The sequence below is a fragment of the Sorex fumeus genome, unplaced genomic scaffold (genome assembly GCF_029834395.1).
Source record: "Sorex fumeus unplaced genomic scaffold, SorFum_2.1 ptg000020l, whole genome shotgun sequence".
In the NCBI taxonomy this organism is placed as follows: domain Eukaryota; kingdom Metazoa; phylum Chordata; class Mammalia; order Eulipotyphla; family Soricidae; genus Sorex; species Sorex fumeus.
This window is the reverse complement of record NW_026606077.1, coordinates 18,453,490-18,480,083: the sequence shown is the minus strand read 5'-3', so window position 1 is coordinate 18,480,083 and position 26,594 is coordinate 18,453,490. Positions and strand designations below refer to the sequence as shown.

The following is a 26,594-nucleotide window of genomic DNA, read 5'->3' as shown; positions in this document are numbered from 1 at the left end:
AAAAGTTTAGATATTGTTATAATAAAGATTATTTTCTTGCACAAAATATTGCACCTTCACCACCACCAAAGTGCCAAGGACCCCCCCATCATCCCCCCACCTCCCCACCATCACCTCTTTCCTCTCATTCTCTTTTCCCACTGGTCGGAAATATCAGTTTTGAAATAAAAGGTCTAGGACTTGTCCTTTTTCAGTACTGTCAGTTCCCTTGCTTTGTTTCTCTTTATATAAGATATGCATGGGATCATCTAATATTTGTTTTTCTCCCTTCGATTTATTTATCTTAACATGATGTCCTCCAGTTTCATGCACATTGTAGTCAACTGCAGGAATTCATCTTTTGGGGCCTAGAGAGATAGTTCAGAGGTTTAGCAATTGTCTTGCACGTGACTGATCCTAGTGCAGCCGTCAGGATTGCTTATTATCCTCTGAGCATCTCCAGGAGTGATCCCTGAGCACAGAGCCAAAAGTAACCCCTGAGAACTACTGGGTGTGACTCCCAAACAAAAGGAGACCAATAAAAAGTTCCACTTTTCTTATGGCTGCATAATGTTCTCTTGTGAATATATATACTGCAACTTATTGTTCCATTCATCCGTGATTAATATTTGGATTGTTTCCTATCCTGATACTGTATATAGCCCTGTAGTGAACATACATGTGTATTTGTATTTTTGAATTTGTGTTTTTGCGTTTGGAGGATAGATACCATGAGTGAGATTTCTGAGTCAGATGAGGACTCTGGTTTTAATTTTAAAAAATCTAGTATTTTAACTAAATGATACTGCAATGACAATTGGGGTACATATGAATGTCTGATGAATGTGTTTTGTGTTCTTGATGTTCTGATTCTCAGGAGCGGGGTTGCAGGGTCATATGGAAGCTCTATTCTTGATTATTTGAGAAATGTCTTTCTAAACAGGCTACACCAAAGAACAGTCCCACTAGCAGTGAATAGAAGTGATTGTTTTTTATTGTTATTCTTTCTCTCTCCTTTATTCTGCTCCTCCTCCTTTTCCTGCTTCTTAATCTCCTCTTTTTTCCTCTCCTCTTCCTCTTCCTTTTAGTCCACAGTCTAATGGGCTTGTTAAGCTGTTTTCTATTATCAATTTTTGAAAACTATTAGCCATTATCTTTGTATTCTTTTATTTCTCTTCTGTCATATTTCCAATGTTGCTTTTATTGAGTGTCACATTTTTCTTGAACTCTGATTATGTTATAATTATTTTTCTCTTTTTTAAGATGATCTAATCCCTGTCAATTTAGCTTCCTGTCACTTTTATTTCTTCTCTCATTTTGTGTTGACTTTTCAGTCCTTCCATTGAAAATTAAAATTTTATTTATTATGTCCTTCAACTTCAGAGTACTCATGTGGTCTTTTATTTATTTCTCTTAGTTGATATTCATTATTTAGAAATACTTTCAAAATAATTCCCTTCGTAACTCATCTGGCCTAATTTCCTTTAGTTTTCTGACTTGTGGGTCCTTCTAAAGTGTCTGTGTATTGCGTATTACTTTCATGTGTGAGTTGCATATTCATGTTTCTTTGCATGTTTCATCATTACTGTTGTAAAGTGGACATTTTATTTATTTATTTGTTGGTTTTTGGGTCACACTCAGCAATGCACTGGATCACTCCTGGCTCATGCACTCAGGAATTACTTCTGGCGGTGCTCGAGGGACAATATGGGATGCTGGGATTCGAAGCTGGGTTGGCCGTGTGCAAGGCAAACGCTCTACCTGCTGTGCTATCGCTCCAGCCCCAGAAGTGGACATTTTAGATAATGCATCATAGCAGCCCAATACTTTTATTGTTATTTTCCTATTTATTTGTTCAGTTTTTTTTCCTGCTCAATTTAGTGAGCTCCTACCTCCTCCCCACTGCTTTGTCTGAAATGCTTTCATTCAGAGGGCCCTGACTTTGGTCTTTTACGTTCTTCCTGAAATAACTGGTATGTGAGAGCATTCTCTGATTTTTTCCTCAGTCTCTCTGTTAACATTGGCTGGTAGGCTCTGTTAATTTTCATAGTAAGGTTATGTTGTCTGTAGCTGTGCTCTTGAGGACAAATTGCTCCATAGTCTAATCCAATTTAATTGGGGTATTTTTTGTATTGATGTTTTCGGAATTCAATCTTGTATTTTTTTTTCTTAACCTCAGGATATTTCTACTTAGCTTTCTCTTTTCCTGGTATTATCTGGTAAGATGTCCACCAATTTATCTTATTTTGATTTCATCAATATACTAGTTCTTTATTAATTTCCTATCACCAAATTTCCATTGTTACTGGGAGAATTTTCAGTCATGAATTTCCCTCATACTCTTTCCGATTCATCAGATCTTTTGAAAGAATTTGAGTTTTCTGTTCTTTTTCTTATTCTCTGTTGGTAAGTGTCTGACACACTTTTATGAAGTGTCTCAGATACTTTTCTTGACAACAGAAAAGAAGTGCTGTCCAATTAATCAGATGCACACCTTGATTTTGGAGCAACATACAGAGTGGGGATGAGTAGAAGATTCTGATTTTCTGATAAACTTAGTATGAAAGCTGTGTTCTGTGACCAAGACAGGATGAGAGTATCTGAGGTCTCAAGTCTCTCAACTTGTCAGACCTGATTAGAGACTCTGTGTAAAGTGTAAGAACTGGGACAAGGAGAGACACAGACCTGTGTAAGACTTTCTTTTTTAAGAATTTTAAATTATTTTTATTTATTTTTTTAGACAATTACAAAGCTTTTCATGACTGAATTTCAGTAACACAGTATTGCAACACCCATCCCTCCACCAGTGTACATTTCCCAGCACCAGCGTCCCCAGTTTCTCTCCCATCACCCCAACCCCCACCCCTAGCCTGCCTCTATGTCAGGTGCTTTCTTTTCTCTCTCTCTCTCTCTCTCTCTCTCTCTCTCTCTCTCTCTCTCTTTCCTTTTGGGCATTGTGGTTTACAATTTTGATACTGAAAGCTTATCAAGAATATCCCTTACCTACGTTTAACCCTCAGATCTTGTCCAGCGTGATTATTCCCAGCTATTATTGTCACCACTGGCACCGTGTAATCCCGTCAACGGCCAAGACTCAGAGACTATAAAACCCAGCTCCCAGAAGAGAACAGCGCAGAGTCTCCTGCCCCCATGCCTGGCTGTCCTCGCCGGGGCCCCTTGAAGGGGAGCGGGTTGAGTTTCCCTCCCCGCCCCGACCAGGGCTCCAGCAGCCGAAGACTTCCAGAACCAGCCACCACCATGCTGAGACCACTCTCCACACACACGAAGGTACCAGCAGAGGAACAAAGGCATGCGGGTCCCGGGGCTGAGATCTCCAAGCTTGCTCGGATAGGGGCTGAGCATCCTCCACCCAGATCCTCCAAATTCCAGTAGGCAGGGGTCACACCCACCAACTGGCCTCCTGGCGCCTTGTAATCCCATCAACGGCCAAGACTCAGAGACTATAAAACCCAGCTCCTGGAAGCACGAGGCCGCGAATCTTATTATCTCATTCCTACTTTGAACAAACTGGCTGGCTACTGAATATAACCTGCACATACTGCAGAGTCTGGCAAACTCCCCGTGGCGTACCCAATATGCCAAATACCAGTAACAATGATGGGTCTCATTCTCCTAACCCTGAAAGAGCCTTGAATATGCCACTTTTTAAAAAATCTCAGGGCTAGGATGAAGGAGACGTTACTGGGTCCTGCTTGAGGCAATCAACAAACAACAGGATGGTCGTGATTGTGATCGTGATTATTGTCATAGCAGCCTCTTCTCTATTTTACGTACCCTCAGCCCCACACATACGTGTGGTTAGTTCCAACCATTAGCCAATCTTCCTAATCCCTATTTACCCTGGTCATGGATATTATTCTTCATGTATATATGTATATATTTATTTATATAACACAAATGAATGCAGTCATTCTATATCTGTCCCTTTCCTCCTGACTCATTTCACTCAGCATGTCTATTTCACTCTCCATGTCACTCTCCAGAAATTTACAAGCAAATTTCTGACTTCATTATTCATGACAGCTGCATAGTGTTCCACTGTGTAGATGTGCCATAGTTACTTGATCCATTTGTCTGTTCTCAGGCACTCAGGTTGTTTCCAAATTCTGGCTATAGTGAATAGTGCTGCAATTAACATAGGAGTGCAGCTGGTATTTCTCTGTTTTTGGCCTCCCTGGATATATTCCCACAAGTGGTATTGCTGGGTCAAATGGGAACTCAATTTCTAGTTTTTTGAGAAATACCCATATTGTTTTCAAAAAGGCTGGACCAGTTGGTATTCCCACCAGCAGTGAAGGAGAGTCCCTTTCTATTCATATCCATGCCAACACCTGTTGCTTTTGTTCTTTTGGATGTGCATCAGTCCGTCAAATATATGATCATCTTATCTTTGATAAGGGAGCAAGAAATATATAGTGGATCAAGGAAAGTCTCTTTAACAAATGGTGCTGGCAAAACTGAACAGCTACATATAAAAAAAGGGAGGGGGGCTCAAACCTCTACCTAACACCATGCACAAATGTCAAATCAACATGGATTGAAGACTTCAACCAGAATCCGTAAAGTACACTGAAGAAAAGGCCAGCAAAACCCTCCATGACATTTAAGCTAAAGGCATTTTTAAAGATGAAACACAACTAACTAAGTAAGTTGAAGCAGAGATGAACAAATGGGAATATCTTAAAGTAAGATGTTTCTGCATCTCAAAGGAAACAGTGACCAGAATACACAGTCTATGGAATGGGAAAGGATATTCACCCAATGCCTTTTGATAAGGGGTTAATATAAGGGATATACAAGGCACTTGTTGAACTCTACAAGAAAAAAAATCCAATCCCATCAGAAAAATGGGGCGATGAAATGAACAGAAATTTTCTCAAAGAAGAAGTTTGAATGGCCAAATGATACATGAAAAAAAATGCTCTTCATCGCTAATAATCAGAGAGATGCAGATCAAAACAATAATAAGATCTCATCTCACACCACAGAGACTGGCACACATCCAAAAGAACAAAATAAATTTCTTAAAACAGAGATCCTGTGCAACTCAGCTGAAGGTGTGGGGTACAGATCGAGTGCTGCTGGACTGTTTATATTGTCCTGGTAACCCCAGATCTAAGTAGACATTAATAAGGCATGCTTCTGATGGGACATACTGAGAAGGGTGTGTTAACTATGAAGTGTTTGTTCCCTGAAGTCCTGAACTCAGTCTCATCATGAGAATATGTCAAAGACAAATGAAGTCCATCCTGCAGTGACATGACTCAACGGCCCAGAATCTCGAGAAAGACAAAGAAATGCCGAGGAAATAACCCAGAGATGTGGAGACATGATAACTGAATTCCAGATGTTACCCTGCAGAAGCCCCTGCCCACTGCTTTTCCTTACTCTTCTGTCCAGTGGGTGGATCATCCTGGAGTCCCTGTCACTGCAGGGTGGGCTCAGCACCCTCTGGTTCCTGCCAGGAAAGACTGCTAGGCAGCTCAGGGCCTCGAACACTGCTGGGAGGCCCCACAAAAATAAAAACAAAGTAAGCCAGTGAAAGAGGAATCAAATCCTGATAAAGGAAAGGACATTAGTGAAATGCAAAGCCTGAAAATTGGCTGCTCTTATGTAAGAGTCCAGCATGAGAAGCCCAGGAAAGGGTAACAAGGCTTCCATAGCTGCTTCCTTCAACTATCTTTTGTGTCTGAAATCATTTTAGAAACAGTTTTAATAATTAAGAAATAAAAATAATACCATATAAGACGGTCACGGTCACGGTCTTCCCATTGTTCATCGATTTGCTTGAGCGGGCCCAGTAACGTCTCCATATAGGACATGTTACAAAAATTCTATTTGCTTGTTCTTGTGTTTGGGCCACACTGGGCTGTGCTCAGAACTGACTCCTGATTTTGTGCTCAGAGATTACTCCTGACAGGACTCAGAGCATCTGGAATGCTGGGATTGAACTTGGGTAGGCCATTGCCAGGCAAGAACCCTACCTGCTCTACTGTTGCTCTGACCCATTACAAGAAATTTCATGTACAGTAAATACCACATTTTAAACTTCTAACGGGAAAAGATTGAATCCATCTCCTCTCCCAAAATGGCACCCTGAACTGAACTGCCATAAGATACCATAAGCTTTATGACCTTTGCACTTTAAAGAAATAACTGAAGAATGTAATTCGCAGTTGAGTGCCCACATACTTAAGTGACACAAGATCTGGAAATCATGGAGTTAGGGATGGATTCTTTTGCCTTAATACGTAGTAATAAAGTTTCAGAATATTTTCTTTTATTCCCACAACTTTATGCTCTGCTGGTTTGATAGTCTTGTTTCCAGGATAAAGCACACCTCAAACAGGGTGATGCAGGCAATTCATTGAATTGATAATAGACTACCACTGGATTATTTAGGAATTCTGACACAGAAACACAAACAACAAAGGTCATTAGTCATGGTTGGAATAATTAATCCTGATTATCAGGATAGAGTTGTGGCTGAAAATGGGTACTGGGAGTATTGTGTTTGAAATCCAAAAAATTTTGTTGGGATTCTCTTGTAACTTTCAAGTACAACAGAGAATGTTCACAGGAAATTGCATAAATCAAAACAGGATTTAGAACGAAGATTTTGATTACCTCACTGGATAGAAAGACTGGCCATACTTAAGTGTTTGTGGAACACAGAGGAAACTTGGAAAAAGTGACATTATAAACATCAGTGATTGCCTCATGAGTAGTATCACAAAAAAGTTGATAGGCATATTTTCTTCTTTGCTTGAAATGTCTGTATAGTTACAAACACGTATAGAAACCATCTACTATTGCCTATTTTTCTTATTTTGTAGCTTTTTAGAGATTAATATTTATCACTAGGAAAGAAGATTCAATTAAAGTCTGCTGAACTTGGGAGAATACATAACTTTGCATGGAGTGGATACCATGCTTGTTAAGATTTTGGAAGTAGAGAGACCTTTCTGTCACTCCTGTCTCTCTACCTTGCTCCTCCTCTCTCTCATCCTTCAGGCTACACTCATCTGTGCTTGGTGGCTATTATGACATGGAGAAACATGTAGCACCAGAAATCATGAGGTCGTGGTGATTCCCACATGAAAACATGTGCTGTATCTCACTTCAAATGTTCCTAGTCCATGGTTCTTCATATCTTGTCTGTTCAAGATCTTGAAATGAAGGTGCCTTCAGATGCCTAAAAATAGTTGCGAAGTTTTGGAAATACTTGTGTTCTGTTGTTCATGAAAGTGTAATCAATGGGACTGACTAGTTACCAAACTGTTTCTTAGGTGCCTATGCACAGTTCTGTATTTTGCTTTCTGATATTGGAGCTTAATATTCTCAGATATATTTCTGCTTTGCCTCATGACTTCCTGTTTGGATTCTAAATAGAGCCTTGGAGGGGATAAACAAGGCAGCAAGTGGAGGAAATGATGCCTTTCTTCATTGACTTTCTCCCAGTGTACTAGAGTTTCTTATACTTTCATGTTTGCAACCCCACCTCCACAACACTGCTCTACCTTGGAAATAGGACCATTATATGACAACAGCTGAACCAAGTTTGAAGTTTTCTCAATCCTTCAAATTGTCTTAGAGAAATCAGCTCTAATAAGTAGCATATTGTTCCCATAGATCTGACTTTTTCCTCCACAACCCCATCCTCTAAAGTTCAAAGTTTAATAATTCTGGCATTTTTTAAATTGTTTCAGCAATTTTGGAAGTGGTAACTTACTTCTTGTAGTTGACAACATTCTAAAACCTTATTTACCTTTTAATCTATTCCATTAGCAAGTTAACACCAAAGGTGAGAAATGCCTTTTAAAAATGAGATTTTCTCTAGAAAAGGGAATATATCTCTGATATATAAATCCTGACTGTTGAGAGTTATGAAAAAGGAGTTGAATTTGAAGCACTGTTGGTGTAGGAAATATAAAATGAACACCAAAAGGAAAACATTTTGTAATATTTGAGATGTTATACCAAAGAGCTAAATTTCCATTTCTATTAACCCTAAAATATGTGTAGTTGCTGTAATAACTGTACCTCCCTTAGGAGGCTTGGAGAGATAGTACAGAGGGGAGGGTGTTTGCCTTGCTCATAGTCAACTCCGGTCCAGTCTCTGGCATCCCATATGCTCTCCTTAGCACCACCAGGAATGATTCCTGAGCACAGAGCCAGGAGTAAGTAAGCCCTGAGCATTGCTGGGTGAGGTTCAAAATAAAAACACAAAACAAAAAAAGATAAGAGCTACATCCCCAAGTCACAAGATTTAAACGTTTTATAAAATCATTTTTTTTCTTTTTGGGTCACACCCGGCCATGCACAGGGGTTACTCCTGGCTCTGCACTCAGGAGTTACTCCTGGCAGTGCTCAGGGGACCATATGGGATGCTGGGAATTGAACCTGGGTTGGCCACGTGCAAGGTAAACACCCTACCCGCTGTGCTATTGCTCCAGCCCCCTAAAATTATTTTATTTTTGAAGGTCCTTTTTTTTTTGTCTGATGCTGAAGGGATTACCAAATATAGGTGAGGCTCTAATCACCTGTGGAAATAATATCAGCAAATTTCTTTCCAAAAATCATTCCTACTTTTTTTTAATGAAAAAAAGTCCAGATGACACATTGTTTTGCTTATTTTCTAAAAATTTTATTCAAAATCTTTTACAAATACTGTATATTATGCATAAATTGTCAATATCTGCCTAATCAGTAAGGTGGAAACTAAAGGGAATGTCCCTTTTTATCCTTATGCTAATAATAATTTTATAATAGTCTATAGAATTTAGAATAAGCTAAAGAATGGCCTAATAAAAAATACAGTTACTTAGAACTGTACTAAGTAACTGTACAGTTACTTATATATTTTGATTCTTTGTATTAATGATAGTGGAGGGAACGTCATGCAATGACTGGAATGGGAAGGAATGGGAGTGAAGATAGACGATCAGCACCTACACCACCTCAGCTTCGCTGATGACATCATTCTAATAACACAGAACATTAGCCAAGTGGCACAAATGCTGGCCAGCTTCAACTGAGAGTGTGGAAAGGTCAGATTACAGCTGAATATCACGAAGATAATGTTTATGAGAAACGAACTAGTTCCTAATATTCCATTTGCTCTCAATGGAACAAACGTCTCCGAATGCAGCAGTTATGTGTACCTGGGTCAAGAACTCAATATGACAAACGACTTAGATCCAGAACTGCGCGGGAGGAAGAGAGCAGCTTGGAACACCTTCAAGAGTGTCCAAGAAATAGCTAAGAGGACGAAAAACCTCCGGCTCTGGATACATCTCTTCTATTCCACTGTTCTTCCTGCATTCACATACACCTCAGAGGCCTGGGCCCTATGAAAACAGAATGAAAATGCTATTTGGGTCTCCCAAAGAGGAATCAAAATAGCTATTCTTGTAGTATCATGCTTCACTCAAATGAGAGAAAGAATCTGGAGTTCTGACCTCTGTTGACGGTCAAGAATCAGGGACCCTGTCTCATTAGACAAGGCATCGAAAATCAGATGGGCCAGACATGTAATGAGATTTGGAGATGACCTCTGGACTAGCGCCATTACCAACTGGATTCCACAGGACGTCAAAAGATCACGTGGCCGCCCACCTCCAAGATGGTCAGATTTCTTCGTCAAGACCCTGAATGATCGGTTTGAGGCTCTTTGTGTTCCTAGAACTAGCAGACGCCATTGGGCTACACTAGCACGTGACAGGGACGAATGGAGACATTAATGGTGCCCACTCGAGCAAATTGATGAGTTATGGGATGTCAAGTGATCAAGTGATCAAGTGTATTGATGATATAAATCTACAAATAAAATTTTATCTAAGTCATATAGTAAGAACATCTCTGGAGATTTCTAATTTGAGAGGATGCAGATATAATGATATAATTAAAAGAAATCAGAATGTCTTCTATCTTGACTTGTTTTTTTTTCATTTTTTTAAAAAATTTTTATTAGTGAGACATCATGAAGTACAGTTGTAGACTTACAAATAAAAATATGGAACGCTTCACAAATTTGCGTGTCATCCTTGCGCAGGGGCCATGCTAATCTTTTCTGAATCCTTCCAATTTTAGTATATGTGCTGCTGAAGCGAGCACTATTTTTTTGACTTGTTTTTGTTTTGTTTTGGTTTGGTTTTGAATCGCCACCAAACGGTACTCAAGCCTCTCTTCTGGCTCTGCACTCAGAGATCAGAGAGCCATATGGGATGCCAGGGATCTAACCTGGGTCGGCTACGTGCAAGGCAGACATCTTACCTACTGTACTATCACTCTGGTCTCATGTATGTTGACTTCAAATACTTGTCTTAAGAATTTTATTTTGTGTCTGTTTCCTCTGCTGAAAATGCTGTGATATCAAAGGCAGAGGTGATATTAGTATTTTTAACCCAATATAATTTCAGATTATATTAATTTTACATAATTTCTGAAAAAATGTTCTGCATAATAACCTACAGCAAAACAAATTAGAGTTGTGGAAGTCAAATCTGCAGTAGTTCTCCCTCGGCAAACATCAAGATGTCTGCAGAAATCCAATTGTAGAGTTTGGGGAGGATCAATTTCCTTGCTTTTCTCAATTTCAATTTCTCAATTTCCTTACCTTTGTCCCTTTAATCTTCAAAGCCAGAATGATCAATCGAACTTTCTCCCACTGTAGTCACTCTCAATAGAATTCCTGTGGCTCCCCTTTTCTTGCAAAAGGATCCTTGTGCCAATACAGATTATCCAAGATATTCCTCTCCCAATCTCAAGGTCCTTGACTTAATCATGCTTGGAAAGTCCCTTTTGCCATTTTAGAAACACATTCAGAATTTCCATGTTTAGTCTGTGGTTATCTCTAGGTCTCTGTTCTGCCTCTAGCACAGATCTACACCAAAGAACAAGTATATAGAGTTTGGAAGGCCCAATAAATATATAGTTAGACAATGAATATGTTAATATTTATTGCAATTTATACTCATTTTAGAATAAATTTCTTGAAATATAAGTTCTAGCTGAGAAGATAAGGACAACTTAACTACTTAAATGCTACTCAAAGGACTGTACTGATTTTCATTTTAATAAGAAATGATTTAGGGAATGCTTGTTCACAAACCATCACCAAATGGTAGTATTATAAATCTTTACAGTTTTTAATGATAGTACAAAGAGATGGTGTTTTCATTTATAAAATTGACATTGATACATTCATTTTTTAGATAAAAAATGAGAATAAGATTTTTGTCCTTTTGTATTGTTAATCTTTTGCTGTTTTTCTATTAAATTTTACTAAGCTTTTACCTTATATGACTAAAAAAATTGGGTGGAGGTCTACCTTACTGTGCTCAAGACTGACTCCTGGATCTGTGCTCAGGAATTACTCCTCCGAAGTTCAGGGGCTCGGGCATATGTCTTTGTTTTTTTAATATTCATTTACTTATTTTGTCAAAGACAATATTTTAATTTTAATTTTCCTGTTTAGCGTGCCTGGGTTGTTTTTCTTGTTAAAAAGATTTTCCCTCCAAAAGCATATTAAAACAGACATATTCTTTTTTCCTTTGACTATTTTATAGCATTGTTTTATCTCTTTATTATTTCAAAAAGTTTTGTCTATAATGAAATAAGACTATAATTTAGGTTTCTTTTTAACCAGATGAAAGTTCTAAATTTCAGTACTGTAATTTTCTTTTTGCTGCTAGTTCGAAATATTCCCCAAATTTCAGACAAACATTGATATCTTCTGGATTACTTGTAGTGCTTACAATCCAATCTATACATCCATGAATTAGAAACACTTTTTTCTTTCAGATTATCTTTTTCTGTTTTTTTCCGTTTCAATATTTACAGACTTGTGTCTGTGTAGCTGGCAGCAGGGTCCCTGGCTGCCTCGGAAGCCAGTGTTCTTGTGCTCCTTTTCCTCTCTTAACTAACAGAGTTTCACTGAGTCTAGTAGTTTTATCATTTCTTGCCAATTTACTTTAGTAAGTCTTATTTCAAATATACACTAAACAATCAGAAAATTCATTTTTCAGATTCATGCCCTTATTTCAATTAGCGTAAAGCATAATCATCTCACTCCCATATATTTTGTTCCAAAAGACACAGTTTTGCCTTCTTTATATGGCAGGCTGACTAGTATTTCACTGAAAATATATACCCTGACTTCTATGTCTAGTCATATTTTGATGGAATAAATAGGCTGATCCCAAGTGTTGGCTCTTACGAATAACAGTGCTCTCAACATCTGGTGCAAATCTCCTTTTAGTATTAGTGTTTGCATCTCCTGCAGATGCCTAGGAGTTGCATTGCTGAATCATATGGAATTTTCATTTTAGTTTATCTTGTTTATTGAGGTAATTATGGTTTATAGGAGTATGAATGCTTATGTTTTAGGGTGGAAATTTATCAAACCACACTGAATACTAAGTTTCAGAATCCCTCCTCTCCTTTGTTTGTACCCTTCCCATTTATGTTTTTGCTGCTTAGTAATTTCCATTCTGTTGTCAGAATCCAGGTGCTTGTTCTCTATGGATGTTGTCTGTTTCCTTACTTTGTTTCTTTATGCCACATATGAGTAGGGGTTGCATGAATATTCATTCAGTTGGAGGCGCTGAGACAAGGAACGGGAAAGAAATTTATGTCATAGAGTGTCCAGGTTCTCTCAGATCTGTGACCAAGGTAGAGAGCCCCAAATCTCATTTAATTACCATCCTACTGTTCATACTCTATAGGGCTCAATACAGTGATGTCATCAAAAGAAGTTACGAAAGAATTTTGAGGCAGGCAAAGCAAGTATTGTTTCCTTGTATCCTCAGGCCAGTGCATTTTGGCCTAAGGAAAGAGATACAAAACCAAAACCAAAACCTTTCTTGGACTACAAGTATTTGGGTTTGCATCCCAAGTTCAAACTGGGCCAGCACTTGAAATCTATATCCTAAAGACAAACTGGGTAAGCATTTGAAATTTGTATCCCAAAGACTAGGCTGGGCCAGAGCCCTAGAATCTCCATGTTAAAGATCAGGCTGGGCTTCTGTGAGAAAAGGAAACACTCACTCTTTCAATATACTGAAATTTATGAAATTATTTACTGAAGACAGCTCAAGGGAAAAAGATGTTCAGCTTCATCCAAACCTGTCAGGACACACAAGAAATCTCGCCCATTTTCATGGGTCTGTGTGTTCCTTCCTATTGTGCGGGACAGTCTACATGGGCTCATCCTGATAGCTCAGTCCAGCCCCAGCAAGAGGGACAATCTAGTATTTGTATTTCTGCTTTCTATATTTTTCTTGATTGACTCCTTTTCTGATTGAGAGGTAATGAGCCACATGTGGATATGTCATTGATACAAAGAAACAGATCAGCAAAACTTCTGGAGGGAAAATTCCAAGGCTGATCCACTTTGTGGGTACTGATAAGACCTTGAGCAGCATACCCTGAGGAGATTGGACTCCTCCCCATGAAGGAAATTCCTTGAATTTCCTTGGACCTCTCCCTCAATCTGATTAATTTTAGTGATTCAACCCAAAGAAGACCATCACCACTCCCAACCTCCCTGGTAACCTCCTTAGCAATGGACTTTTACCTGGGAAGAAGCCCCATGTGGGGACAGGTTGGAGAAACCCTGTAAAGGCCACACTGAACAAAGGAAGGGCGATCATATGCTGTCTGAACCCATATGTTGCTTGCACCCATGTGGCTGAGCACTTGTGGCATCTGAGCACATGTGTCACCCACATCTCCCCTCTTGAAATGTGTACTTTTATACTCTCGTGTCTAATGTTGGTGTGTCTAAGGGCTCTCTCTGCCCTTGGAGAAGCCCACATTCTCTCTTGAGTGCTTTATTCTCTCTCTCTCTCTCTCTCTCTCTCTCTCTCTCTCTCTCTCTCTCTCTCTCTCTCTCTCCATACCTTAAAAAACCCTCAAAATAAAATCTATTTATTTCACTGCTTGTCTACTCCTAAAATTCCTTTCTGCGAGGCAAGACAAGAACTCAATAACCCTGGGTCTCCGGGTGGCAGAGGTGGATGGGGAGAAAGTGACCGTCTTTCTCCTTCCCAATTCACATAAGTCACCCATGGGACTCACATACATCATCATAATCAATAGTACATCCACATGGGGCTCATCACCTTTTTTTTTTTTTTAGTTGAAGGTTTACCAGGCTTGAGAATGTCTGTTCTGACTCTTCTCTGCATGTTAGCGTGGGAGGCCTTGCCCCATTCTTTCACCCTAACCCTGTATGACTCTGATGAATAGGATAGTGAATTCCCCACCACTTTTTTTTAAATTTGGCTTTAATCTAAGCACTTTTCCCCCCCATTGCTGAGTTCAGACCATTCACATTTAGGCTAATTGATATATGAAATTACTGTAATTCTGCTCATTCTCTTTGAGATTTAGTTTACTTGATATGCTTTATATTTTAGAATTAATACTATTGAATGTGATCTTTATACTTATCCCTATTTGGAATTTTAAAATATTTTAAATCACTTGTTGAAAATTTCCTATGTTCCTCTCTCTCTCTCTCTCTCTCTCTCTCTCTCTCTCTCTCTATCTTTGTAGGAGTATTGCTATTTATTTAGCCATTGATTAGGCTGATTGAATTGGGCATGAACTCCACAGCGGGTAGGGTGTTCGCCTTACACATGGCCGACCCGAGTTCGATTCCTCCGCCCCTCTCGGAGAGCCCGGCAAGCTACCGAGAGTATTCGATATGCCAGACACAGTAACAACAAAGTCTCCAATGGAGACGTTACTGGGCCCGCTCGAGCAAATCGACGATCAACGGGAGGGCCTTTACCTTTACCTTTTATAATTTTATTTATTGAATCACTGTGAGAGAAGTTACAAAGCTTTCGCGTTGAAGTCTCGGTCATACAATGAAACACCCATCCTTTCATCAGTGCCCATTTTCCACCACCAAAGACCCCAGTATACCCTCCTCCCCCTACCTGTGGGGCAGATGATTTCCACATTACTCTCTCCCTACTTTGATTACATTCAATATTTCGACACCAGATGCACCATTATTATTTGGGATTTTACCCCAACACTCCAATCTGCTGGAAAGGCAACAGTAGACAATTTGTTTTCTATTGTTCGTTATGAGTAACATATGATGTCGCGTGACCGCAGTAGTGGCCTCATGATTTTGGAATTCCAAAATTTTAACAATTAAATCTGTGGAATTTCTGCCAAAACCTGCTGGGTTCCGAGATTTGTTCCCGAGTCTCTTGGATCATGGCCATTAAGCAGCTTGATCAGGAGCCAGAGAGGCCGTTTGTGGGCGGCAACTTGGGGTGGAGAGGAAAGGGCCGGGTCCACCCCCATCCCGTGAGGCCCCACGTGTTTCTTCACTGCGGGCCCAAACTTGATCATTCAATGGCCTCTGGAAAATGGCGGCCACTGAGCCACCAGAGGGATCAGGACAAGGCACGAAACCTATTCCCACCTGGGGTGGCCTGGCACCTGTAACCTACTGCATGGACTGGACGAATTTCTGCCAAAAGCTGCTGGGTTCTGAGATTGTTTCTGAGTAAACAATAATGGCCGGTAAGCAGCTTGATCAGGAGCCAGAGAGGCCGTTTTTGGGCGGTGACTCGGAGTCTCCTTGGGGTGGGGAGGAAAGGGCCAGCTCCACCCCCATCCCATGTGGCTCCATGTGTCTCATCACTGTGGGCCCAAACCTGATTGTCCAATGGTCTCTGGAGGATGGTGGCCACTGAGCCGCCAAGAGGGAGCTGGTGGAGGGACAGCACCCTTTCCCCCCTGGGGTGGCCTGGCATCAGTAACCTACTGCGGGGTCTAGACACATTTCTGCCAAAAGCTGCTGGGTTTTGAGATTTGTTTCTAAGTCTCTGGGATCACGGCCATTAAGCAGCTTGATCAGGAGCCTGTCAGGCCATTCGTGGTAGGCTACTCGGGGTCTCATTGGGGTGGGAAGGAAAGGTCCGGCTCCACACCCGTCCCATGAGGCTCTGTGTGTCTTGTCACTGCAGGCCCAAACCTGACTGGGTCTCTGGGATCATGGCCATTAAGCAGTTTGATCAGGAACCAGAGAGGCCTTGCCTCCAATTATATAGCTGAGATGGAGGTGGTTGGTGGGTGTGTCTCCCACATACCTAACTTTTGGCCATTTACTTTCTTGGTAAACTTGGCCCCAAGTTTTGGGGGTCTGGTCAAAGGCATAGCAGCAATTTTGGGGTATCTGGAATTCTGAAGGCACCATCAGGTTGCTGATGTACTTACCTCACAGGTACAGATTGACCTGCTGACAGCACCATACCCCCAGCGCTCTCTCCCTCCCTCTCTTTCTCTTTCTTTCTCTCTCAATCTCTCTCTCTGTCAGAATATTTTGTTTTACTATTGTTACTATTGTTTTAAATAGTAAAACAAAAAAACATTTTAAATAAATTATAAATAGTAAATAGTAAAACAAAAAAACATTTTGTTTTACTATTTACTATTTATAATTTGAACAAAATTCTAACATTTACCTTTCCTCCTTTTCCTTTTGCTGTTGCCTCGTATCACTTGGTTTGATTATTGATATTATTTGTAATTTTGATCAAGATTTTATAATACGACTTTCATGTAGACAAAATCTTTCAATATACCTTGCAGAGCATGTCTGATATGTTAACTTTTTTTTATTCTGAAAAAGTCTTCATCATCACTTCTTGCCTTTTGGCTAAGATTAAGTGAAAAGGTCTTCATTTCTCCATATTTGAGTGATAATTTTAAATCAATAAATGTGGCTAATTTTAAAAAAATCTTTTAGAAGTTTCAATACCACTATTTCTTGAACAGGTTTTTTGTTGTTAGAGTTTTTGTTTTGAAGGGAAGGAGAGGTACATGTACTTTTGCCCAGGACTTATTCAGGTTTCTACACTCAGGGATCACTCTTGGTGAGGTCAGGAAACAATATGGTTTGTCATGCATAGAACTTGTGGGTTCTATTCAAGGCAAGCATCCTCCCTACTATGCTATTCCTGCAGCCTCTCTTAAGGGTTTCTGCTGAGAAGTATGAAAAATATCGATAGAGCTCCTTTTGGATGCTACTTTTCTCTTTTTTTTCAAGAAACAGCCAGTAGCACTGTAGCACTGTCCTCCTGTTGTTCATCAGTTTGCTCGAGCATGCACCAGTAATGTCTCCATTGTGAAACTTGTTGTTACTGTTTTTGGTATATCAAAAACATCATGGCAAGCTTGCCAGGCTCTGCTGTGCGGGCAGGATACACTTGGTAGCTAGCCAGGATCTCCGAGAGGGACGAATGAATTGAACCAGGGTCGGCTGTGTGCAAGGCAAATGCCCTACCTGCTGTGCTATCGCTCCAGCCCAAGAAACAGCCTATTATTTTAAAATCACTGACTTTTTGATAATTAAAAAATGATATATCTTGGTGCAGATTGTTTCAGATGTAGATATTTGCATGCTTTATCACTCTCCTAGCATCTGTAATTCTTACTTTAGGTTTGGGACGTTTTCTCAACTGTTCTTTAATTAAGGTTGTCATTTCTATCTCTCTTTTTCTACATCCTCAGCCACTCTCATAAGTCTAACATTTACAGTTATAATGGACTCTGATATTTATCATAGTGTTTCTTTATTTTAAAGAAAGTTTTCCCTCTTCCTGGGTCATTGTGATATTTATGTCTTCAACTCCTCATCTTTTCTCCTTGAGATTGAGACTTCTGATTATGCTTTGTGTGTTAGAATTAATCTTACTCAATTCAGTATTCTCTTCATGCCACTTTGGTGAAGATTCTTTGCACTCTTGGATATATAGTTGAGGTTCTCTATCTTTAAATTTTGTTTTGATGACTATTCCTCGATTCTTTGTTATTCCCTTCAGTTTTGTGTTAAAATTTATCTTCTCTGGTCTTGTCAGTTTTTTGTATTTTTTTTTTGCATAATTACTTGCAGAAGTTTTCTGCCTATGCATCTGGATTCATTACATTTGTTTTTCTAAATTAGATGCTAGGGATTTAGTGAGTCTTAGAGTTCTACACTGTTCCTATGATAGTAATAGATGGGGAGGAGGACTTTGATGAGGAGGTGAACATTTTAATGAGTGTTGCAGGTGGAGAGGAAGAGGGCTGCCCCAATGAGAGCATTGTGCAGTGCTTTCCCCTCTCTCTCCTCCACGGTCCTTCCCCTCTGTCCCATGGCTGGCTTGCTGCTCCCTGAGGCAGGGAAGGTGCTCTGTGTTTCAGATACTGCTGTCTTAAAACATCGGGACTCAGATTTTGTTTTTGACCCAGAGCGAGGTGTTAGAGTGCGGAGTCGACCACCCCTCAAGGACAGAGAACAGAGCCAATAATGCAAATCACATAGCGAGGTTTATTGTTCCAGCTAGCTGGGGTCCAAGTATCTGCCAGATGCAACGGGCTTCAATAAGGACTCCGAGCACTAGGTTCAGCAAGATATTATGCTTCCATTTTGGCAAGTAAGCATTACTCAGCAATTTTCTATGATCTGCGGAGTACACATCTATTTTGTTGTTGTTTTGGCCTGCAACATCCAGCCCACCTTCCTGACTGTTACATTCCAGAGACCTGATCTTATTCTGGAGATGTAATTTTTGACAAAAGCAACTGTTTTTTCTGCTTTTCTTGTTCCTGGAAGAGGCCTAAGTTACTCAGAGCCTGTCATGGCAGTTCTCCAGCTAAGTGGGTCCTAACAGTGGCTTCTGCCAGCAGCAAAGGCTTTGACATCTGACCCAAAGTTGAATGTTATGTCAGGTCTGCCTGCAGTTATGGCAGCTGGTGTCACGCTGCTGCGGGCTCTCTGCGCCCATCAGCATCATCCCTCGGCCCCTGGTCTGCTCCTCAGGAGGTATGTGTCTCTCAGGCAGATCAAACAATGAGTGAATGAGGCTCTTCTATAAGATGTAACTGATTTCTGGTTATTATGGGTACTCATTCTGCAGATTATGATTTTGATTTTTGTGATTACTTCCAAATCTGATTTTATATGTTGATATTGTTTCATCTAAAACAGTAATCTCACTTATTTTAGCGATTTTATAAGTGCTTCACTGAACATCAGATAACTGTCACTATTTTAGATGTTCAAATTCTCATTTCTATTTACTTTATTAGTCTATTTTCTGATATCTACTTTTTTTGGGTCTCCTTTGCTGTCATTTAAGAGATTTATTTTGAATTCCCAAATTGTTAATTGAGTCTTTACACATCTCCATCTTATTATCTGTTGATTTGTGTTACTTAGGATCTAATTCATTTAATTTTACACAATACTTATTCTTTTCTGCCTCCACTTAATCATCTTTCTAGGTCTTTTCTTTCTAATATTCTTTCTGTCTTGAGTGTTTCTTAAAAAATAAAATAATCTATTTTGCTCTGTTTATTATTATAATAATTCAAATACTCTATATAATAAATTCTGCTTCTTAGGTATTGTTTCTGTTTGTAACATTTGTTGGTTTCCCTTAAATGTCATGTTGGTGATTCTTTCGAGTTTTTTAGTAGTTGTGCTTGAAGGACACATTTGAATGTTTTGATGTTGGTGCGTTATTCCTTTAGGGAAAATAGGAACTGGAATTGCTATTTTTTTAAATCAGTTAGTGTGGTTATAATCCAGGAGCTTGATTATAATAGACTAGAAAGGAGTTTTATGTTTCACCTCAGAACTATGTGCTTCTAGAACAAAAATCTTTTTCCTTATGTATCTCCTATGGAAGAGCACTAGCTTAATATTCAATTCAAATGCTGCTAGAAGGTTAACCAAAAATCTATGTTAAACTTTTAGACACTTATTATTTTCTCCAAACAGTTGTAAATTCAGTAAAGCAGATTTATGAAATTGGAAGCACTGATCTATAATTATATCCTGGATAGTAAACAGGCTTTAATTTATTCTCTGCTTAAGGCATAGTCTCACTTTGGCATTTTACATCTATCACCTTTTGTCTGAAGCTGTGGAAAGGGATAAAGAAAAGTTGCTGGAAAATTCTTGACATGTTTTGGAGACAGTGAATATAGAACTGTGATTTGAGTTTAGGATTAACATAAGGAAACAGTTGGAGATAAAACTGTGTCCAAGCTGTGAAGATGTTTATATTTATGTTTCAGGAGGTTGAACTTTACCCTGTCAGTAATGGGATATTTTTGATGGGTTTGGAGCAAGACAGTGCCCGGTAGCACTGTGTGGCTTTCCATTAGGCTTCTATGGTTCTATACCAGATGAAGCAAAGAGATTATTGTGTTTCTAGGGTGAGACAATGCGGGCCGGATAGAGTAGGCAAAATATGAATTCAGAGATATATGACCAGAGAGAGTGCAGGGGTGAGGGCAGTCACTTGCCTCACATGTGGTCAGACCTGGTAGATCTGGGAAACTGCATATTGTCCCTTGAGCACCACCTGCTGTGATCCCTGAGCACAGAAAAGGAGTAATCTCTGAGCACTGCCAGGTACAGCCTCCACCCCCCACCCTGCCCCAAATAAATAAAGGCATATGGAAGAGACCAGTAAGATAATTTGACTTTGGTAATTTCTTGGATGGGATTAAGGGATGATGAAAGCTTGTGAAGACATCAAGTTGTCAATCCTGGGTTATGAAAATATAGAAAGTAGAACAAAATAAGGCTTTCAAAGGAAGGTATTATTTAAATACGACTCTGTCTTGATATTTTTTTTTTAAATAGGGATCGCACTGGCTGTAGTTGGGACACTTGGGCCAGTTCTGGTGATTGGTGGCAGTTGGTGCAGCATAATGGGTCTGACCCTAGTGTTCCTGTTAAGCACTGTGCTGAGAGTTCTCTTACATGCCATTCTGCTTTTCTCTTGTTGGTTTTTATTTGCTTTTTTTAATTCTAATTTTTTTCTTTTTTTTAAGATATAATGTATTTTGGTATGTATATTTGGTTTTATTTTATTCGAAGCTCTTCATACTTTCTGTATCTTGGTGTCTGCTCCATTTTCAGCTCAGGGAAATTCTAAGCTATTATTTCTTTCTTCAAGAATTCCTTTCCATTCTTTTTTGATACTTTATGATTTGGATGTTGTCCCTTTTAATGCTGCCCCTTATAGAACTTATGGACAACACTTAGCAGTGCTCAGAGCTTACTCCTGACTCTGTACTCGGGGAGCAGGAGCACCCCTGGCAGTGCTCAGGAGACTATTTGTAGTACTGAGGATGAATACCTCTCGCCTATGTACTGTCTCTCAAGTTCCAACATTATTATTTTAAATTATTTATTTTTTAGCTGGTATTTTTGAATTGTTTATGATATTTTACCTTCTAACTAATTGATTCAATTTTCAGATTTTTTTCTATTCTTTAGCTCTTCTATCATATTTTTACTTATTTAGTTTGTTTTTGTTTGTTTTGGGAGTACACCTGGCAGTGATCAGGGGTTACTCCTGGTTCCATACCCAGGAATCACACCTCTAGTGCTCAGGGAGTCAAATGGGATACCAGGATTGAACACAGGTCAGCTGTGTGCGAGGCAAGAGGCAAGCATCTTACCTGCTGTGCCATCTCTCCAGCCCTTCTTGTATTTTTCAGTCTAACCACTATATTCTTTCACTCTGTTATTTGTTTGGACTTTCTTCAAACTTTCTATAATACTTTATTTTTCCTGCTATTTTTGAAGTTGTCATCCACTATTCTCATTTCCTCTCAGGGAAGTTTTATAGCACTGCTATATTTGAACTCTGTCCAGACCCTTGCCCAGTCCATAGTGATGGTGGGTTCCTGACTCTCTTCCCTAGGGATGTGCTCCCTAGGACTGTTGGGGCCAGAGGCCTGTGCTGAAGTAGGCCTTGAGGCACCAAGGTAAGTTTTAGGTGCATGTGTATGGTCTGAGTTTAGTCTTGGCTTGTCTAGTATTCACAGGAACTTGTGATCATGAGTCTGGCACTGATGTATCACACTGAAGTATGATGGGCCTGGGTGTGACCAAGAATTCAAGTTTGTGTGTCCCTAGGGACACCAGGGAACAAGGTTTATGCTGACCTGGACATTCTCAGAGCGTATGGTCCATGTTCCCAGGGTTTAAGTGTATCTTGGTGGTGATCATGTCATCAGGGTCACTCATGCCTGATGCAAGGCAGGCGTCTTGAGCCCTGTGCTTTCTAAGCACTTTTTACTCATCCTCCTTCTCTCTTTTAATCTAAGTGTCTCTATTGAGGAACTTGTTTGCCATTTTATGGGTCTGTGGGTTGAATCTGACAGCCTTAGTTGCATGAGTGGTGTGATATTCCTGGTGCCCCCAACCCAGAAGGCTGTCACCATCACACAGCCTGGGCTGTGGCTGGGGAATCCATGCCAGGGTGAGTCTAGAAGAGGCTTTAGTACCAGCTTGGGACAGAGCATGCCCTCCAGGAATGGCTGTGGGCTGTCAAGAGAGCACTGCAAACAGTTTGGCCCCTTGCTGATTGACTGTGCGTTGGAAGGTCTTACAGAATGCTTTCTAGCTATAGTGATATTTGTCCCAATTTTGCTAGGAGATCAATGTATACCTGCAGGTCTGTTATTCTATCTAAAATTGAGACCAGCAGGACCAATGTCTATTTATCTGCTCAGAATGAACACTATTAATATTAGTCTTTCAATCCTCAGCAGTATTTTCTATTGATGGGTGGAATCTTTTTGGGGATTTTCCCTTGGGACCTGTTACTAGTGCAATATCCTGTCAAGGAGCTTTATCAGATTCTGGGAGATTGCTCTGATGCACCTCCCAGCAGTCTCAGACCCCATTTGTACTGCACATCCGTGTGCCTTGCTTCCTGTTCCTGAATGGTCAGTAGGGAATCAATTGGGGTACTTGATGCACTTCCCACACACTCTACCCCCACTCACTAGTTAAATTTCTACACCTCAGACTCATTCTGATTGCTTCTGGATGCTTTCACTTTGATCTTTGTTGTGGAAGTTTTGTCAGTTTCAGATACGCTTTTATATAGATTAAATCCAGGTTTTGAGAGAGATTTTCCATGATCACAGGAGGAGGTAGCAACAGTTCTTTCTAGCCATTTTGGTTCCTCTTTTTCATAATCCTTCTGTGTATCATGAGTTCTATTTTTTTTTTTTGTCCACCGACACTGAGAATTTTCATTAAATATGTAAGACTCTGGAGAGTAGGAACAGGAATGGAAAAGATGGTATTAAAACTCCTAATTATGACGAAGCTCTGCTTGGTCAGATCTGAAAGCAATCTGGTTGTAATATATGCCTTCTTATTTGTCATCAAAGCAATCCAATGCATTAACTAGATGGACTCAATTAAGAAACCATTCTGGACCACAATGTAATCTAATTCTTATAACACAGATTGCTAGGCGTTATCACCAGAATTCTTGATTCAGTGTTTTAGGTGGTGTTGTGAATTTGCTTTTGTAACTCACTTTTTCAGCTAATACTAAGGTTTTTGGTTAGTAAGTAAACTTTGAGAATTAATGCTTTAGGGTTGAAAGGAGGGAAATGAGATTTGTATTCATAATGGAAGGGGTCGGTTACTCTGGAGTTTGGGATTCTGTCCTCATCTGGCGGTGCATTCTGAACCCCTGTCTCCTGTGCTCTTTGTTTTCTCAAGCAGCAGAAACAAGTCAGCAGGTGACAAATTTCATTACTCTACTTTCTTTGAATTTTCCCAGGGATTGCTAAGTGTACTACTGTTAGTGCTGCCACGTTTCTGTTATTTTAAGGATTTTTTTCATTTTCCAGGTGGTTTTCCCTGAATGCCTGAAAGTGTGTAGCGGAACATTATGGTGGTAAATGGATATATGCTGGTATTTGATAGATTGTAGATCTTATATATTTATTTAATAATAATTTAAATCCATGTTTTTTATCATGAACTTTTAAATTCTCATTTAATCAGAGCTGCAAGTGGCATTGCTTCTAAACATACTTGTGAGCATAGCAATGTGCTTCTCGGCATCTCCGTAACGAAAGTTTAAGCTACTTGGAACTCGAGCTTACATTCTTTTAAGTCTTTATGATCTAAATAATCTGTCCTACGATGCCAAAAAGGTTCTGTATGATCATCTAAAGTTTGAAGTTCTTTTTCAAATCAAAGGCACTGCCAAACTCAGAAGCAACTGTGTGAAGAAAATGTGTGGAAACACCAGTCATTACAGGTTGGTTTATAAAAAGAGTTGTAGATTGATAGGTCTTTGAAAAATGTTTGGTGACACAAAACTCTTTCAATCAGTTCCAAATCTGGCAACTCTCTTGTTGCATTCGATTTTCTTTCCTTCACTTTTCTTCTCTGTCTAACAGAGACAGACACATCCCTCTTTCTGTGTCCCATTTTAGATGACTGATGGGAAAGTAAACACCAAATATGAGCATGTGGGGATGGTTTATTTCTTTTTACATTGACTAGAAGGCAGTGTTGAAAGGGAGACACTGCTGTCATTTCACAATGTAGGAAATTTAGAAAAGGTGTTAGAGCTGTTTTAAATAATTTCTATTTTTGGATTATGCCATTCATGAGGGTATGTAGTCTTTCCTTTATAGAAGGAATTTGTTTAAAGAGTATCTGAGATCTCTTGGTGACAAATAAACAATGTGTTCAAAAGAAAGCGCTGTAATTTTTTCATTAGATGATTCATGCTTAAAAATGTCAAATGATCAGAAATGAAAGACCCAATGATGGGGTCATTTGAAACATATGGTTCTGGGAATTATAATGCATGCCAAATCTAAATATGGAATCACAGTCCCTTCTTTTGTCCTTATAAAGATAGCAAAGTCCTTTGTGCCTAGTTCTTTTTATTTTGAATTTTAAATTAAGTGCCTTTACATTTTCTTTATGTGCAAGGAGAACAACATAGTGGCTGGGTATAAAGATTATAGTTGAGCTAGCCTGCATTCAGATTATTCTGACATGAATATTTTTAGCAATGTTAAGGAAACTACTTAGCCTTTCCATGCCTGCATTTCATAATTTGTAAAATTAAGATGATAATATACTTTAAAAGATTTCATTGAAAGTTAACCGAGAAAGGGGCCAGATAGATATTAGAGTGTGTTTGCACATGGCTGATCAGGGTTCAATCCCCAGCATCCCAGATGGTCCTTTGAGAACTGTCAGGAGTTATTATTAGTGCAGAGCCAGGAGTAACCCTTGAGCATCACTGGGTGTGGCCCCAAAACAAACAAAAAAGAAAGTTACATATGCAAACACATGGGTTGTCCATGTAAGTATGTGAAACTACTTGTCACATTGTAGGTATGCTCAATCAGTATATTTTTAGTTATCTATTTTGGTTGAACCTCCTAGTTTGTTGAATTTCCTGCAAAGGGAAAGTTATAGCAGTCTTGATATAATTCCCCTTTAGAATGTCATTTAGTACATCATTTAGGACATTCCAGGTTTAAAATCTCTTCAATATTATAGATTTAGATCCACCTTTATGAAAATTGAATATATAATATTTTGGTTTTGCTTACATTTCTATAACTTATGAACCACTCTTATACAGTAAAATACCTTATATTGACAGTGCATTTTTTGTCTTTTAAATGATTTTGCTTAAAGAGATTTTATGATATTTCTTTCCTATTTTCTCTGATAAAATGTTTTAAATTTGCTAATATTTTTGAAATCTAAAATTGCTTAAGTTAAATATAATGTCAAGAAATGAATTGAAGTTGAGAGGCCTTGAAGAAATTTTGGAGATAATAAATAATGTATCTAGTTTTCTTATAACCCCAACTTTATGTTTGGTCCTTTATTTTTTGAATTAATTAAATCAGTTAAATGCATATTTATTGGGGAGGACAAACCCAGCTGAAAACAAGTTTTTACATAATTTTAAAATATAATTTCTAGTACCTTCTGTTGGCAAAATCCATTCTTTTCCTGAGAAAGAGAGAGAGGGATGCATATTATAGTTTTCTTTTAGACTGGAATTATGAATGTATATTTGGAGCAGAATAATATAGAGTAAAACACATATAAGAGTATTAGGTAGTTCCAAAAAAGGGGGAGGAGAAAACAGCTTTGTTTTGAGAGCTTTGGAAATCAATACTACGTTTTGTTGCAAAAAGTTTGGGAGAAGGTTGCAGATCATGACAAAATATCCAACATTACATTGGAATGATGGGGGATTAACAACTGACAGAGAAGGTCAGTGTAGGGAACAAGTTCTAAATGTGCAAATGAAGAAAGCAGCCGATGGCTTCCCTTCAGCACTGCTACACACTCCACTCCTCTCCTGAAGGTCCAAGTGTATGCAGAGTGCAGGAATCTCTCCACTAAGCGTGGTGACTGGCTCCATATCATCAGCACTGGGGCCAGCCTGACACCATAAGCACTTGCTCTTGAAAATCTGTCACTTGCAGAGAATTTCTCTGGAAAGATTGTTGGACATCTCAGCTGGGCCAGCAAGAAATGGAGGATGAAGAAAGTACATGCTCTTATTTCACACCAACTGCCATCTAGGGAAGAAGAAAGAGGAAAATGAAGATTTTAAATTGTTAAGTTTAAAGATACTCTGTTTGAGAATCAGGAAGATAGAAATAGTATCAGCCATCTTTTCAGACCATGATGCACTGAGGATAGAAGTGAATCACACACAGACACGGAGAACCAAATCAAACACCTGGAAATTAAA

General features: G+C 39.2%; 1 protein-coding gene and 1 non-coding gene across 4 annotated transcripts in view; one reads left to right on the top strand and one right to left on the bottom strand.

The window, feature by feature from the left end:
- SUGCT (succinyl-CoA:glutarate-CoA transferase) overlaps nt 1-26,594 on the top strand; it is a 1,062,570-nt gene that overhangs the window by 525,389 nt on the left and 510,587 nt on the right. The window lies entirely within an intron of this gene.
- Nucleotides 10,010-10,116, bottom strand: LOC130022754 (U6 spliceosomal RNA). The gene has a single exon (XR_008792293.1). It is a non-coding gene; the product is annotated as a U6 spliceosomal RNA (small nuclear RNA).